Source organism: Rhinoderma darwinii, chromosome 9 (genome assembly GCF_050947455.1).
Source record: "Rhinoderma darwinii isolate aRhiDar2 chromosome 9, aRhiDar2.hap1, whole genome shotgun sequence".
Lineage (NCBI taxonomy): Eukaryota > Metazoa > Chordata > Amphibia > Anura > Rhinodermatidae > Rhinoderma > Rhinoderma darwinii.
Window position 1 is genome coordinate 45,861,828 of NC_134695.1, and position 16,417 is coordinate 45,878,244.

General features: G+C 42.4%; 1 protein-coding gene across 1 annotated transcript in view; it reads left to right on the plus strand.

Moving 5' to 3' along the window:
* Nucleotides 1–362: 362 nt before the first annotated feature.
* Nucleotides 363–16,417, plus strand: part of CRACR2B (calcium release activated channel regulator 2B) — a 58,154-nt gene continuing 42,099 nt past the window's right edge. The window contains exon 1 of the mRNA XM_075836953.1: nucleotides 363–571. The gene's annotated coding sequence lies outside the window, so the exon portion shown is untranslated. The remainder of the gene's footprint in view (nucleotides 572–16,417) is intronic.

Consider the following 16,417-nt stretch of genomic DNA (forward strand, 5'->3'; position numbering starts at 1 on the left):
CCCTCTGTATAGACAGTTGTACTTTGGCAGCTCTAGTCCCAATGTATAATAAAGTTACCGTTGTTGTGAATGGAAAAAAAATTTGCGTCGTTTTGGTCCACATATAATTACACTTTCATAAATTAGACTCTTTTTTTTTTATTTTTTTAATTATGTTCTTACACTTCTAACAAAGTTGTCAGACAGACGTTTTGGACCAGTCATTAAAAAATGTTTTGCAAGCGCCAAGTAGACAAGAGCGTCAGAAATGTACAGCTGTGCAACCTATTCCTATATACAGCGTGAGACATTTTATACATCCGTCGCATGAATTATATATATATATACACACACGCCTTTCCATGTATCACTTTAGTACATTGATTCAGATACAACGATCGCATGTTTCACGTTCCCGGTACGGAACTAGTCGGCGCTGCACGGGTTAAAACTCGACCGTTCCATTGCCAGGAGGTAAAGAACAGGTGGGAGGAGGAGTCAGAGTCACCGCCCCCACAGGAGGCCACGCCCCGTGTGTGCACTTGCTGGATCCGGGAGAAGACCTGGTAATAACAGCAGGTGCAGCTCTCAGGTAAGTGCTGCGGGGCTCCATGTCTTCTCCATACACGAGGGGGGGCTGGGGACACAGGAGCAGAGGATTGGAGGGACGATCTCTAGTTCTGGAGTGCGCCTTTAACTAGATAGATCTTTATGGATCAATAATGACTACTAATAATGACTGGAGATGGGACAAGCTGTAATTCCTGCCATATATCCACTTGTCAATGTGTCTGGTTATGGACGCTCGTCTGGATTGGATCATTGATCAAAATTGTCTTTTTCGTTGTTGCTTTTTGCGCCGTTTTCCATGTCGCATTATATGAATATAATAAATATCATGGAATGTGACTCGGAGAGGTCTGATATTATTCACGGGCAACTCGCTATAAAACAAAGTTTGGGTGTTTTTATTAGGATCTGGAAATGGGGTTATTTATATGTTACCTGATTTTTAGTGACGTTTCATGGGGTGCAACACCAAAACCTGACGTGCTGGTGCCTGTCCAATGATTATTACCTTATTATTGGTTAGTATTATATGTACTGTGTGTTTAACCTTCTCCTTAGACGTTTCCATCTGTCAAGTTGTAAATTAAAAATGGCAACCCAATACATTCCAGCTTGTCACTGTGTAATTATATTGATGGAATGCCGTTCAGCTGACATGAGTGACAACCCGTAGGGAGCTGTGGCACTGGCCAGATTGGTGGTCACCAAGATTTCCCAGAAGCAGAGGTAACTTAGAAGCGGCTGAATAGGTTTAAACCACTTGAGTGAAGAGGGCAAATTAATGATTTATATTTACTGGGGCTTTTGACTTTTAGTTGTAAATGTCCTTTAAATAATTTTCTATGCATGTTCATGTAGTTCTTGAACCTAGGACAATGTTGATGTTGCGCTGATCATTGATCCATTCAACCGATCACATGCTGTACAGGTATACATGGCAAATTTCCAGGGCAGTTCTACATTTCTGCACATTTTATTAGGGAATAGCATGACCAGCAGTTCTCTAATATGTGTGTGTGTGTGTGTGTATATATATATATATATATATATATATATAATTCCCCCCCCCCCAAAAATGAAGAGGCAGCACTCCAAGAAAATTGGTGAAAAAAAGTGGTGTGTGTGTTCACCCCAGGCAGGCAACGTTTCCATCCGTCGCCATGTTTTTTTTTTTTCAAGATCTTCATATTTTTTTGGATTACATTAACGAGGGTTCCGAGCCTCAACCCAGGAGGCCTGCACCCACTGCTGTCGCTGTGCTGCTTTATTCTTTTTCTTGTGTGTGTGTGTGTGTGTGTGTGTGTGTGTGTGTGTGTGTATATATATATATATATATATATATATATATATATATATATATATTATATTTTTTATTATCAGAATCCCTTCGTGAGTGGGGGTCGCTCTAACAATACATCCGGGTACCAATCTCATTTGGAGGACGGGTGTCCCTTGACCCCTGTTTTGCAATACAAGGTGGCCATCGGAGGAGAAGCCAGGCAGAGCCTCTCTCCATTGAAGTATACGGGAGTTACGTAAACAGTGGGGGTTGGGGCGAGCACGTACAAAAACGTTACAGCTTTCATTTTATTCAAAAATTGTTATTCAATTATTAAAAATCAGTTTTATGCCAGACACTCTGCTATGCAGTAATCGGAGTACAGGCTGCTGTAAATGATGCCTGCATCCTGCTGATTGGCTTGCTAGGCACTGGCTGGGAACTGTGTACAGCTCTCTTTGTAGCTTTTTGGGGACTTTAATAACTTCTTTCCCCCCATTCGCCCTCCTGCACATGCTGCTTTATGCATCCGTGCTGTAAGGATTCGATATGTGATGTATACATTATGAGTAAGCTCCATGCCCATCTTGTGTGTATACGTAAGTATGTGCTCACGCTAGCGTTGGTCCCACTTTATGGTTCTGACATTTTTAGAAAAAAACGTAGTGAAGTGTGGGCTGCAGCTCTCTATTCTACCAATCAATAGGGGTCTCCGCGAACCTCCTCCAATATTTCAGAACAAACTTTTTTAAAATTCCTCCCTGTTAGCAGACTGCAGACTGCTGTTAAACAGCCTGGGGTATTTGGTGATTAAATATTGATCACATCTTCCCTGGTAATTAAATTTTTTTTTAAATAAAATAAAATTCTGACTAGTTAAAACTATTTATAATAAGATGTAGCTTACAAAAACACAACGTCTTTAAAGTTATTCACCTTTTTATGTTGCTATGTATATAAATGTCATTAGGGGAAATACTTTTTTTTTAATGGCGCACCTCAGGTAACCTCGGCCAACAGAGAGTTAAGTGGTTACAACATTTTGTCAACAGGCTTTAGATGTTCTTGAATGGCCAAGTACATTGACTGCTGAGTTAATAGACCTCATGACATGTAAAGCTGATTAATGACTCCGACTTTAATCCCTTTGTTGTACTCCATTACAGTTATTGTTGTCAAGAGTAGGAATTAGTCTCATGTGACACCCCCGTGAACGTGTACAGCTACTGTATATGGCAGTGGAGAGTATATACTCATACAGAGTACTGCCGCCAACTGCTGTTATATACATATAGTAGGATTTAAAGGGATGTCCAATAAGGACAGCCTAGGTATATGGCCTATTAGGGCATATGGACATTATAGAGGTGGGTCCCCCGCTTGTGCCAGAACAGAGATCCGCTCTGCAACTCGCAGCATTTTATTGGTGCCAGAATATTAAATATTTTGGAGTATTGGAAAAAGCATATCAAATTTAAAGGTAAAAAAAGTGTCTAGGGTCACAGACACAAATAAAATGCATATATCAAAAGTCTAGTATCCTATTTAGTATTCGGAGTCTCACTCATAATTATATTTTTGTTTCTGATCTTGTAAGAGTCCAGATTATGTTGTAGTTTTTTTGCTAGAAACAAAAGTGAAATTCAGACATTTTTGAATTAATAAATTCTGGATTAATGGAATTTTAATCTGTGTATGTAGATTGATCTATCCAAATAGAAGAGAAACCAAAGTATTGCATGAGCAACAATTCCCAAATGTGTTTTATGAATCTGTCCCTGAAATGCAATCATTCCTCAGGGCAAAGGTTGGTCGCAGGCGTAGAACCCATGGCGAATTTGATTTTCTTGGTGCTACCCCCCCTAATCCCAGAGGCTTTCCACTTGGGCATTTGGAAACTACCACAACCCACCCACGAGTTAGTCTATAGCTGATGGAGCAAATACTTATCCGCTCCACTGTCCGCACCACACCGCTGTGGACTTCCTCTTCTTACTGGCTACTCGGCATCAGCAAAGTGACATCACTGCGCCTTTGCTAAAAGCACCAGATTACGTCCTCCACGATTGCCACGATAACTGATCAATATGCCGCAGTTTTGCCATGATTTAGTGAAAAAAAATAAAAAAACACATGCCAATTTTCCACGTTTTCACAGCAGTCGCAATAATGAAAACATGGCGTAACCACTCTGTCTTTAATTTCCTAAAGGCCAAATGTCCCCTCTCCCTCTGACAAATGGCTTACCACCCCTCCTGGCACCCTGTTATCCAGTCTAGCCCCAGTAGGTGAGCAGATAAGTGAGTCTATATGTATCTGCTTCTGTATACCTGTATGTGGAAAATTTGTCAATTGACCTGTATATTATTGAGTTTTTATGAATGTTTGACATGGTGATATTATTTCGGCACTGTATGGAGGTCTAATTTGGGCACTGTATAATGCCATTATTTGGGTTGTGCATTTCCTTATTAGAATACTTGGGCACTCTATTATTTATGCCCTGTGTATTATGTAGTACTATTATTTGCCCTCTCTGTGGGCAATAGTATTATAGTATTTATGGTTGAGGTTAGAGATTTCGCTCCGTCATACATATATATATATATATATATATATATATATATATATATATATATATAATGTGTGTTTTATTCCAACATTAGGAGGTAAAAGGCGCAATTTCAATAGCTATCCTATCCACTTAGGTTCATCGAAGATGTACCGGCCCACATTTGTACAACCATTTATAAACCCCGTGGCTGGGTTCACGTGGTGCGTTTTTGTTGCGGTTTCAACCTAATGAAACGGGTCTGAAAAAACGCATGCTTTTTGAAAAATGTTTCCGCCGGATTTGTGGTTGTGAATATAATGGTCATAGACTTACAGCGCTTTTAAGAAAGTTCATGCATGTTTCTTTACGCTGTGTTTGAAAACACAACAAAAGCACACAATGTGAACCCAGACCAAACCAGTAATTTTTTTTCGTTGACATACTTGCTCTCTTTTACGATGATAATAGGCAAGTCTTGCCACAGCCGTCCTGAATACTTGCGGCGACTTCTGTAAGCACATTCAAATTTATGAAAAGAAGTTTAAAGTGAAATCACATCGCTTCCTCCCTTTAGGTAAATTCGTATCTGGATTCTAAATCCAATGCAAACAAGTGATACAATGCAGGGAGGACTATGCCTGACTGAACTGCAGTAATGTCTGTACAGGGCTGCAAGATACCTACGTTCAGTCCATATGGCATTTGATCAGGGAGGTGTTATCAAGTAATCCGTTAATCTAATGGTGCAGGTATTTATGACTGGCCATTATAACGTACGCCCCAGTGTTTAAAGAGCAGCTGCATATACAGCATAGAGGATTACGTAATAGATGAGCTATCTCATCTCGTGACAGCGACAGCCTGATTCTATGCGTAGTAAATGTTCGGGTAGATAAACATACGCACAGATAGATGGGTGCATACATACATACACATACATGCAAAGATTTATATGTGTGTGTATATATATATATATATATATATATAATGTGTGTGTCAGAATCATAGAAGATAATACCAATAGGTTAAAAAATTTGTAAATTAAGGGCCATTTTACACTGGCAAATTATCGGGCAAGCGAGCTTTAACTAAACGCTCATTCCCGATAATGACCACAAATGTTCGTTCGTCGGCTGATTGTATCATTTACGCACAGGGCCGCCATCAGGAATTTCTGGAACCCCTGCAGCCAAGATGTCAGGGCCCCCCTCCATTACCGGGTGTGGCGCTCGTGTTTGTACGTTATACGCGGTAACCGATTTTGGTGCTGACGTCAATTACAGTGAACGAAACCATGGAGCAGGCAGTGACCGGTTAATGCTCTGGATTTTGTTCAATTTTGCCAAAACGTATCCAACTGTATGGCATATAGTGGGATATATCGCCCGGGGAGTTGAGCTTTCCCTCGGCTGGAGTCCCCGGGCAGATCTCCTACTAGCGCTCTGCCCAGGGACTCTGGGGCTGTTCCTTATGTCCATATATGTTAGGCTTCGTTCCCATCTGCGTCAGGACTCCGTACATGGGTTCTGTTGGACTTTTTCTGTCAGCGGAAACCCATGAACAGAAACCAAACTAAAATAAATGTAGACCAGTTTTCCATTTGCATTACCATTGATTTCAATAGTAACGAATCCGTTGCAAACGGTTTCAGTTTGTCACCTTTGGTTTCCGTTGTTTTGATGGAATCAATAGGGCAGTCGACTGAGCAGTTTTGATTAATTTTTAATTTAACTGCACCTCAAACGCTATATGTGAATATACCCTCCCCCGCACAAATACGATAACTAAACTTTTCCCTCGCATAACATCTACAGCAAAGCCCCCCCTACCTTACACAAATGAACTACAAGGGTCTCTTCACACGTCTAGGTCAAATCACATTTTTTTGCAACAGTTTTCATAACATTGCTTTATAACCATGTAATTTGCCATGGTTTTACGAATATCTCTGCAAAAAAACAAAACCCTATGACCGTAACCTGTGAATATATGCTAAATAACTCACACACACATGGCATTTACAGTCAAATCCTCCCTCCCTCACAAAAACTATTTAAAGGCTATAGCCACTACACCTTTGAAAACGTGTTTTTTAATAAACAGGTCAGTCAGTGTTTGGTGCAACTTTGCAATTACATTTTATTAAAAATTATTTCCACTTTTTGAGATACAGCTGCTTTATTTCCTGTACACAGAGCAGCTCTATCTTGTGCTGAAACCTGAATCCTTCAGGTCAGCCGGACTGAGGAGTTCAGTGACAGCAGGTCCTGCGTGTTTCTGGCATGCAGGATCAAGCTGCTAGCCTGGGTTCCCACGGGGCGTATACGCTGCATAAAAATTATGCAGTGTGTCCGACCTGGAACCCACAGGACATTCAGTCTGAAAAATCGGACGGAAATTCCGCTGCGCAAAAAAACGTTCATACTTACCACCTTCCTCTTCTGGCGTCCGCTCCGGCCTCCCTGGATGACGTTGTAGGCCATGTGACGCTGCAGCGATCACATGGGATGCAACTTCATCCTAGGAGGCTGGTTTACAGGAAGAAGCAGGGCGTTCTGGGTAAGTGTGATGTTTTTTTTCTTTTCCCCAGTGTTGCAATTTTTGCGGCGTAAACGCTGCGATTACGCCACAAACTTCGCAACACTTGACTTTCTGTTGCGGGCTTTGTATCGCACCGCATCGTAGGTCAAATCTCAGCCACTCTGCTGCTGTATTACGCTGTGGATTTTGCACAATAAAATCCGTTGCGGAAAATCTGCAGTGTTTCCGCTACGTGTGAACATACCCTTATATTTCGGGAGTGTGCTCAGATGAGCAGTACAACTGCTTGTGTGTTAGTTTAGTTAGATTGTGTTTGTCTATAATTGTGACTTGGATAAAAACTAGACCACATTTTATTAGTAATCAATGCAGAAATCCAGGTAAGGCCGGATTCACACGAGCCTGTTCGGTCTGTGATATACGGTCTGCATGTTGGCCACATTTCCCGGGCCGAACACACTGCAGGGAGCCGGGCTCCTAGCATCATAGTTATGTACGCCGCTAGGGGTCCCTGCCTCTCCGCAGAACTACTGTCCCGTACTGAAAACCTGATTACAGTACGGGATACTTGTCCCGCAACGAGGCAGGGACTCCTGGCATTGTACATAGCTGATGCTAGGAGCCCGGCTCCCTGCAGTGTGTTCGGTCTGGGAAATGCGGGCAACATGCAGTCCGTATATCACGGACCGAACACGCTCATGTAAATCAGGCCTAATTCCACAGGGTTCACTTACTTTTTCTTGTAACTGTATGTCTGTGAGGTGTTCTAGGTACACTAGTGATTTGTGTCCATTGGCCAGTTAGCTACAGAGTAAATAAAACCAGTTCACCTGTTCCAGTAATATTCACGTACAACCTTCCATGACGGTCAGTGATTTTATTTTTGAGTTAGTAATAAATAGGATTATACGGTGTCCGGCTAAGAACTGGACAGTCGTGTTTATCTAACCTAAAGAATGCTGGAGGGGTGTTTAATTATCCAATTATCGCCACTGTCATTTGCTAAATATTTGTACATATAAGGCCTGACAGGTTTTTGTTTTTCTTATTTTCTAAGAGGCAGCAAAGATTTTCCAGGCCACCTAAGAAATTTTTCAGAAATGTTATAAACTTTTTTTTTTTTTAGGAATTTGCATTAAACTGTTTCTCTTGCAGTACTGTCCTTACAAACACAGGAATGGAAACGTCCGTTTCTGTCACTAGATGAGGACGCTCATCTGCTGAAATACTCTGTGCCTCTGTAAACAATTTTATATTGTTAGATAGTGGTCATCTCTGTACACTTCAGAACTGGTTATATTCAGGGAGATTGATGAGATTGTTCACACAAACATGCAGGTGTCAATAACCACGCATATATTGTCTGGTTTCGAGAGATTGTTCTCACCCAATGGAGGTAAAATTCTCCACATTTCTAATTATGTATTCAACATTAACAGACTTGTTCCATTGATGTGTATGTAAAAGATACTTGTCGGAATAGGCAGAATCTACGTGATCTCCCTATGGCATGGCTGTTTTTCCACTTGACTAAATCTAGGAGCCCCACTTTCTCATAGTCTTCTTTGTGGGTTTGGTACCCAGTTGTAGCCACGTACCAGTGTGGTATTGGAGTTAGGCAAAACGATCCTCCATTCATTGACCCCCCTAAGCCACCATAGACAACCAGTGATATAACCCTTCACCTCCAAGCCATACTAGAACACCAGATATTTTCATTACCGCCCTAAACTACCAGGGATATTTGGTATTAAACCCTAAATCATCCTAGAAAAAAAATTGTAACATGGGTAAGTAAATAAGCATCTATTTTCACTAATATTGGAGAGCTGCCTATTTTTCTATACACACAAATCAGAACTCCAAATAAATATAATTATTTGGGCTCGTGTACATCACGTTTTTCCTAGGCTATGTTCACACGGAGTATTTTGGGGGAGGAATATCTGCCTCAAAATTCCGTTTGGAACTTTGAGGCAGATTTTCCTCTCCCTGCACGCCGATTTTCGCGCCGTTTTTCGCCCGCGGCCATAGAGCGCCGCGGGCATAAAACAGCGCGAAATACGCTTTCTCTGCCTCCCATTGAAGTCAATGGGAGGTCAGAGGCGGAAGCGCCCGAAGATAGGGCATGTCGCTTTTTCCCGCGAGGCAGTTTTACTGCTCGCGGGAAAAAGACGCCGACGCCTCCCATTGAAATCAATGGGAGGCGTTCTCGGGCCGTTTTTGCCGAGTTTTGCGACGCGGTTTCCGCATCAAAAAAACTCTGCAAAATACCCCGTGTGAACATAGCCTTAGTGTGTATGGCAGGAAAGCTGCCAACATACACGCTAAACGTGTCCGGTGGGCTCCATTATACCGATGGAGGCAAAAAGGGTGCCAGGCTGGTATGCGTTAGTATACCTATTTTTTTTTAGGGGCAACAGCGTAGTAGTCTACCGTATACAATCCCGAGGGAACCCGCAAAAAAAAGTATACATGGGGGCCTATGGGTGACGTATGCCATATGTTACAGGTATGTTTATTCATGGACTTTTTCAATAGCCTTTCATGACATATGCGTTAAACTGATGTCAAGTTAGTCTATGGGCAAGGTATGCGTTTAATGCATGCTTAATGCCATCCGATGCTTAAAGACTATTATGGTATCTGTTTAATGTATAAGACATGAAAAGGTTCATGAGAGCTCATAACGTATATGTTTAACGTACACCATTAAACTCTATGGTGACGGATGCCACTGTTAAGGAATCTATTACAGCTCGCATTTAACGTATATGTCGGGAGTTAAACCCGGCGTATATGTTTACATAGGGCCAAGGTGTGATGTGCACAGGTTCTAGACCATCAGGTTACCATTAACCCATGAACTATCCTAGACCCACCAAGGAAATTACAACTGGCTCCTAAAGTAGAAGAAAGCCCTAGTGCCAGGAATACCATAACTTACACCTAAGCCTTACTAGAGTATATTATAGATATTACAATTTACACCTAAAACCCCTTTATTCTGTGGTCACTGTATAACAGTATTATTTGGGCTCTGTATGGCAGTATGTGGGCACTTGTGGCATTATTCTGGCACTGTATGGCATTATTTGTGCACGTGTGTTATATATTTTCGTTAGATAATAAAATCATGCTCAAGTGTCCATGTCTGACATTTTTGAGAGAGTTGAAGGTCGCCCACGACCATGTCTCTCACAGGGAAATCAGAGAAATGTGGCAATCCTGTGATTTAACTGCAACTCGCAGCCCTGGACTAAAAACGAAGGAAATTTGTTTTTTAACCGAGCTCTTTTTTGGAAGGGCTGTTGTCACCAGTTTTTCATCCGGTTTTTTTCCCCTGCATCTGGTTAAAACTTTTATATTGGAATTACAAATTACTGGTTTTATTGGGTACTTTGTAATCCACAGTCCGGGAACACATAAATGTTGACATGGCGTAATACAAACACATTTACGTGTATTAATTGTCACATAAATTTTCCTGTCCTAACCAAGTTTGCCTATTTACTAGTTTAAAAAGCCTTTTCACCTAAAAAAAATTATGTAAAATTCTTTCATTTGTTGTAAGGGTGTTTGAAAGTTCGACCATTTCTTAGATGTGTTCTTAGAAAATATCAGTAATATCTTATAGCTCCACTTGGAGTTATTACACCTCTGCCTAGTTATGCATTGATATATCCCTGCTACCATATAATGCACAATTGGGTAGATTCGCCTTTTTCCGCACTTTTGGGGAGCTGGGTGACCACTCCTGTTGGTTCAGTAATGGCGGCCATGTTTGTTGTTAGTCCCCTTTCTCTTTGTACATAAGAAATGGCTGAATATTTAACATCTCAAGAGTTTCTATCTACTGGGGATTTTTTATTTTATTTTAGGCGAAAATAACCTTTACAGAAGGTGTTGGAATATTACGCGGTATTCTTGCTCTGTTCTAGCAGTGCAGTTGATCAGTGTGAGGACTTTCCAGGATTCAGTCCATATCCTGGAGCCTCTGACTATATATCATCCGACTGCTGATGGGGACAAATACTTACATTGTATACAGTGTAAATGACAACTTCTATATTGTACTGGCCTTGTTTGCTGTTCTCAACATATAGTTAGGTGGCCAGCAATAATGACATGGCTGAGATTGTTTTCCAAGTAGATATGACAACTGTAGCAAAGGCTGCCATTACTGTAACTGACATTTACAGTGAGAGCAAATTCTTAAAGGAGTCCCGTACTACATGCAACGTTCATGAGGTTTGCAGGAGGTTTGCATAAGAACATCCCATTCCGATTTTATCTTCTAGACCACAATCTCATTATGTTCTATAGGAAAAAGGGTCTGGTTTTTCTCAGAAACTGCGTGACTCCTGTCCATGGGGTTTGCCTGCTATTACAATACCAGATATAACCCATGGACAAGCGAAACTCTGTTTCGGGGGGAGGGGGTGGAGCTTTCTATAATCTCAGGTAAGCCCTTTGAGCTAATATAGGCCGTATTCACAGGATAGGTAATAAATATCGGATTGGTTGGGCTCCAACCACTGGAAGCCCCACTAATCACGAGAATGGGCTTTCCTTCCCGTTCCTGGGATACCCATAAGAATGGAGTGGTAGAGCGCATGCTCGGCCTTCGCTCCATTCATTTCTATGGGGCTGCCGAAGATAGTCGTTTTTAAATTTCATAGAGAACAAGAGATTGTCCTTTATATCTTTTTGTACTCATATAACAAAGAAACTGCTTTGCGTTGCCACAATATTAGACGCTGTCTAATTAAATATCTAAAATCCACCAATATTACTGGAGGAAATATAAAAATCTTCTCCTTGAGTTTTAGGTACAGTGCAGAGCAGGGCCGGTTCCAGGTTTATTTGGGCCCTTGGGCAACAGACTTGGTAGGCCCCTTTGCGGGGGAACTCATGGCGGCAGTAAAATGGCAGAAAACGTAACTTTGTTCCCCCATATAAATGTTAGGCCCTGTTTATGCCCCCATATAGAAGTTAGGCCCCCCATAAATTGTGCCAGCTGTAGATAGTGCCATGCAGCCCCTCCCAGGCAGTGCCATGCAGCCCCTTCCTGGTAGTGCCACACAGCCCCCCTCCCTGTAGGTAGCGCCTTTAGGGTTCCCTCTAGGAGTGGAATCCCCAGCCAGAGTATTGCCAACGCTCTGCCTAGGGATTCTGGTTCGGGAGAAGCCCCAGAGGTCACTTTCAATATATGGACCGTGTTGTCAGGGGCAACCCCAGAGCCATAGTCCCGGGCAGAGTGCTATCAGCACTCTGCATCTGCCGGGACACTGCTCTGCTCCTGACAACACTGTCCGTATATGGACGGTGATGTCAGGGGCTTTCCCAGAGACCGAGTCCCGAAGCAGAGCCGCTTCTAGTCCTCTGCCTGGGACTTCACTCCTCCTTACATACCTGTCCATATGTGGACAGTGATGCAGTGACAATGGCAGCGTCCGCACTTGGCAGCCGAGTGGGCCCCCCCCCCTAAGGCTTTATTCAGACGAACGGGAAAAACGTACGTGCAACGCGCGTTGCATGGACCTATATGTGTCTATGGGGCCGTGCAGACATGTCCGTGATTTTTCCTCAGCGTGAGTCCGCTGAAAAAAAGTCACGACATGTCCGTTCTTTCGGCGTTTTGCACACATCACGCACCCATTGAAGTCAATGGGTGCGTGAAAACCACGCATGCCGCACGGAAACACTTCCGTGCGAACTGCGTGATTCGCGCAAGAGCTGTCAAAAGGATGAATGTAAACAGAAGAGCACCACGTGCTTTTCTGTTTACAAACATCCAAACGGAGTGTCTTTGAGATGAGCGAACCCGGACAACCGAACCGAACTTCACCGGGTTCGGCCGAACTCGTTTTGGCCGAACCCGGCAAAAAAATTTCCGGTACGCGACGTCAGGAGATAGTCAATGTCCAGGGTGCTGAAAGAGTTAAACTGTTTCAGCACCCTGGACAGTGACTTCCGATCACAATATACATGAACGTGTAAAAAAAAAAGACGTTCTGACTTACCGATAACTCCCGGCTTCTTCCTCCAGTCTGACCTCCCGGGATGCCAATTCAGTCCAAGTGACAGCTCCGGCCAAGCACAGGCTGCAGCGGTCACATGGACTGCTGCGTCATCCAGGGAGGTGGGGCCAGATGTCAAGAGAGGCGCGTCACCAAGGCAACGGCCGGGAGGGAAGTTCTCGGTAAGTACGAACGTCTTTTTTTTTTTTTTTTTTTAACAGGTTGCTCGATATGGTGATCGGAATTCACTGTCGAGGGTGCTGAAAGAGTTAGGGTATGTTCACACGGCCAAATTTCAGACGTATACGAGGCGTATTATGCCTCGTTTTACGTCTGAAAATACGGCTCCAATACGTCGACAAACATCTGCCCATTCATTTGCTGACGTACTGTGCAGACGACCTGTTATTTACGCGTCGTCGTTTGACAGCTGTCAAACGACGACGCGTAAAAATACAGCCTCGTCAAAAGAAGTGCAGGTTTTCTCATAGACTCCAATGAAAACGGCTCCAAAAACGGACGTAGAAAACGGCGCGAAAAACGCCGCGAAAAATGCGAGTTGGTCAAAAAACGTCTGAAAAGCAGGGTCTGTTTTCCCTTGAAAACAGCTCTGGATTTTCAGACGTTTTTGTTGACTACGTGTGAACATACCCTTACTGCCGATCAGTTAACTCTTTCAGCACCCTGGACAGTGACTGACGTCGACTAGCCTCATCTCTATGATGGCGGCTGCGCGAAAATCACGCAGCCGCGCATCATACACGGATGACACACGGAGCTGTCAAGTGGTTTTTGCGCGCGCAAAACGCCGCGTTTTTGCGTCCGCAAAAACGCCACGTTCGTGTGAATCCAGCCTAAGTATAGTGAGCCCGGGTTCGCCGTGTGCTGATGCCGGCCCTGGTGCAGAGGATAGGAAACTAGAAAGGGGTTCATCATCCGATAACTGATGTCTCAAGGTTATTCTCCGAATCTGAAAGCTTCAAAGCGGTTTGCAACTCACTCTACTAAGGTGGTAGCTACATCATGGACAGAAGGGGCAGATGCCACCTTAGATCAAATCTGTAAGGCAGCTACGTGGAGTTCACATACTTTCTCTAAGAACTTTCTGCTTCAGTTGTTTTCTGATATTGATATGACCTTTGGGAAGAAAGTGTTACAGGCAATTGTTCCACCTTAAATATGTTCTTGCTACATCTCTCAGCTGTGCTGTCATGGGTGAAGGGGAAAAAAAGAATTCCTTTAACCCCTTCAAGACACAGCCTGTTTTGGCCTTCAGGACACAGCCAATTTTTTCAAATCGGACATGTTTCACTTTATGTGGTAATAACTTCGGAATGCTTTTACCTATCCAAGCGATTCTGAGATTGTTTTCTCGTGACACATTGGACTTTATGATACTGGCAAAATTTGCTCGATACATTAAGTATTTAATTGTGAAAAACACCAAAATTTAGCGAAAAATTGCAAAAATTAGCATTTTTCTAAATTTATATGTATCTGCTTGTAAGACAGGCAGTAATACCACACAAAATTGTTGCTAATTAACATCACCCATATGTCTACTTTAGATTGGCATAGTTTTTTGAACATCCTTTTATTTTTCTATGACCTCACAAGGCTTAGAACTTTAGCAGCAATTTCTCACATTTTCAAGAAAATTTCAAAAGGCTATTTTTACAGGGGCCAGTTCAGTTGTGAAGTGGATTTTAGGGCCTTATATATTAGAAACCCTCGATAAGTCACCCCATTTTAAAAACTTCACCCCTCAAAGTATTCAAAACAGCATTTAGAAAGTTTCTTAACCCTTTAGATGTTTCACAGGAATTAAGGCAAAGTAGATGTGAAATGTTCAAATTTCTTTTTTTTTTTGCAGAAATTCATTTTTCATCTATTTTTTTTTGTAACACAGAAAGTTTTACCAGAGAAACGCAACTCAATATCTATTGCCCAGATTCTGCAGTTTTTAAAAATACCCCACATGTGGCCCTAGTGCACTTATTGACTGAAGCACAGGCCTCAGAAGCAAAGGAACACCTAGAGGATTTTGGGGCCTCCTTTTTATTAAAATATATTATAGGCACCATGTCGGGTTTGAAAGGCTCTTGCGGCACCAAAACAGTGGAAATCCCCCAAAAGTGACCCCATTTTGGAAACTATACCCCTTGAGGAAATTATCTAGGGGTATAGTGAGCATTTTGACCCCGCAGGTTTTTTGCAGAAATTATTGGAAGTAGGCCGTGAAAATGAAAATCTAAATTCTTTCAAAGAAAATGTAGGTTTAGCTTATTTTTTCTAATTTCCACAAGGACTAAAAGGAGAAAATGCACCACCAGTTTTGTAAAGCAATTTCTCCCGAGTAAAACAGTACCCTGCATGTGGTCATAAACAGCTGTTAGGACACACGGCGGAGCTTAGAAGGGAAAGAGCGCCATTTGGCTTTTGGAGCTCAAATTTAGCAGGAATGGTTTGCGGAGACCACGTCGCATTTGCAAAGCCCCTAAGGGACAAAAACAGTGAAAACACCAAAAAAGTGACTCCATTTAGGAAACTACACCCCTTGAAGAATCCATCTAGGGGTGTAGTGAGCATTTTGAACCCACAGGGGCTTCATAGATTTTATTAGAATTGGGCAGTGAAGATAAAAAAAATCCTTTTTTTCCAATAAGACGTAGCTTTAGCTCAACATTTCTCATTTTCTCAACAAATAAAGGAATAAAAGAACCCCAACATTTGTAAAGCAACTTCTCTGGAGTACGGCAATACCCCATTTGTGGTCATAAACTGCTGTTTGGGCATACGGCAAGGATCAGAAGAGAAGGAGTGCCGTTTGGCTTTTGGAGCACAGATTTTGCTGGATTGATTTCTTGACACCATGTCACTTTTGCAAAGCTCCTAAGGTACCAGTACAGTGGAAACTCCCCAAAAGTCACTCGATTCACGAAACTACACCCCTTGAGGAATCCATCTAGGGGTGTAGTGAGCATTTTGACCCCACAGGTGTTTCATAGATTTTATTAGAATTGGGCAGTGAAAATAAAAAAAATCCTTTTTCTTCAATAAGACGTAGTTTTAGCTGAAAATGTTTCATATTCTCAACAAATAAATGAAAAAAAGCTCCCCAACACTTGTAAAGCAACTTCTCCTGTGTACGGCAATACCACATATGTGGTCATAAACTGCTGTTTGGGCACAGAGTAGGGCTCAGAAGGGAAAGAGCGCCATTTGGCTTTTGGAGTACAGATTTTGCTGGATTGGTTTCTGGTCGCTATGTCGCATTTGCAAAGTCCCTGTGGGACTAAAACAGTGGATCCCCCCCAGAAGTGACCCCATTTTGGAAACTACACCCGTCAAAGTATTCACCTAGGGGTGTAGTGAGCATATTAACGCCACAGGTGATTGGCAGAAATTGGTGTGCACGCGATGTTGCAGAGTGAAAAGGGTTTTTCAATAGATATGCCAATATGTGGCGCC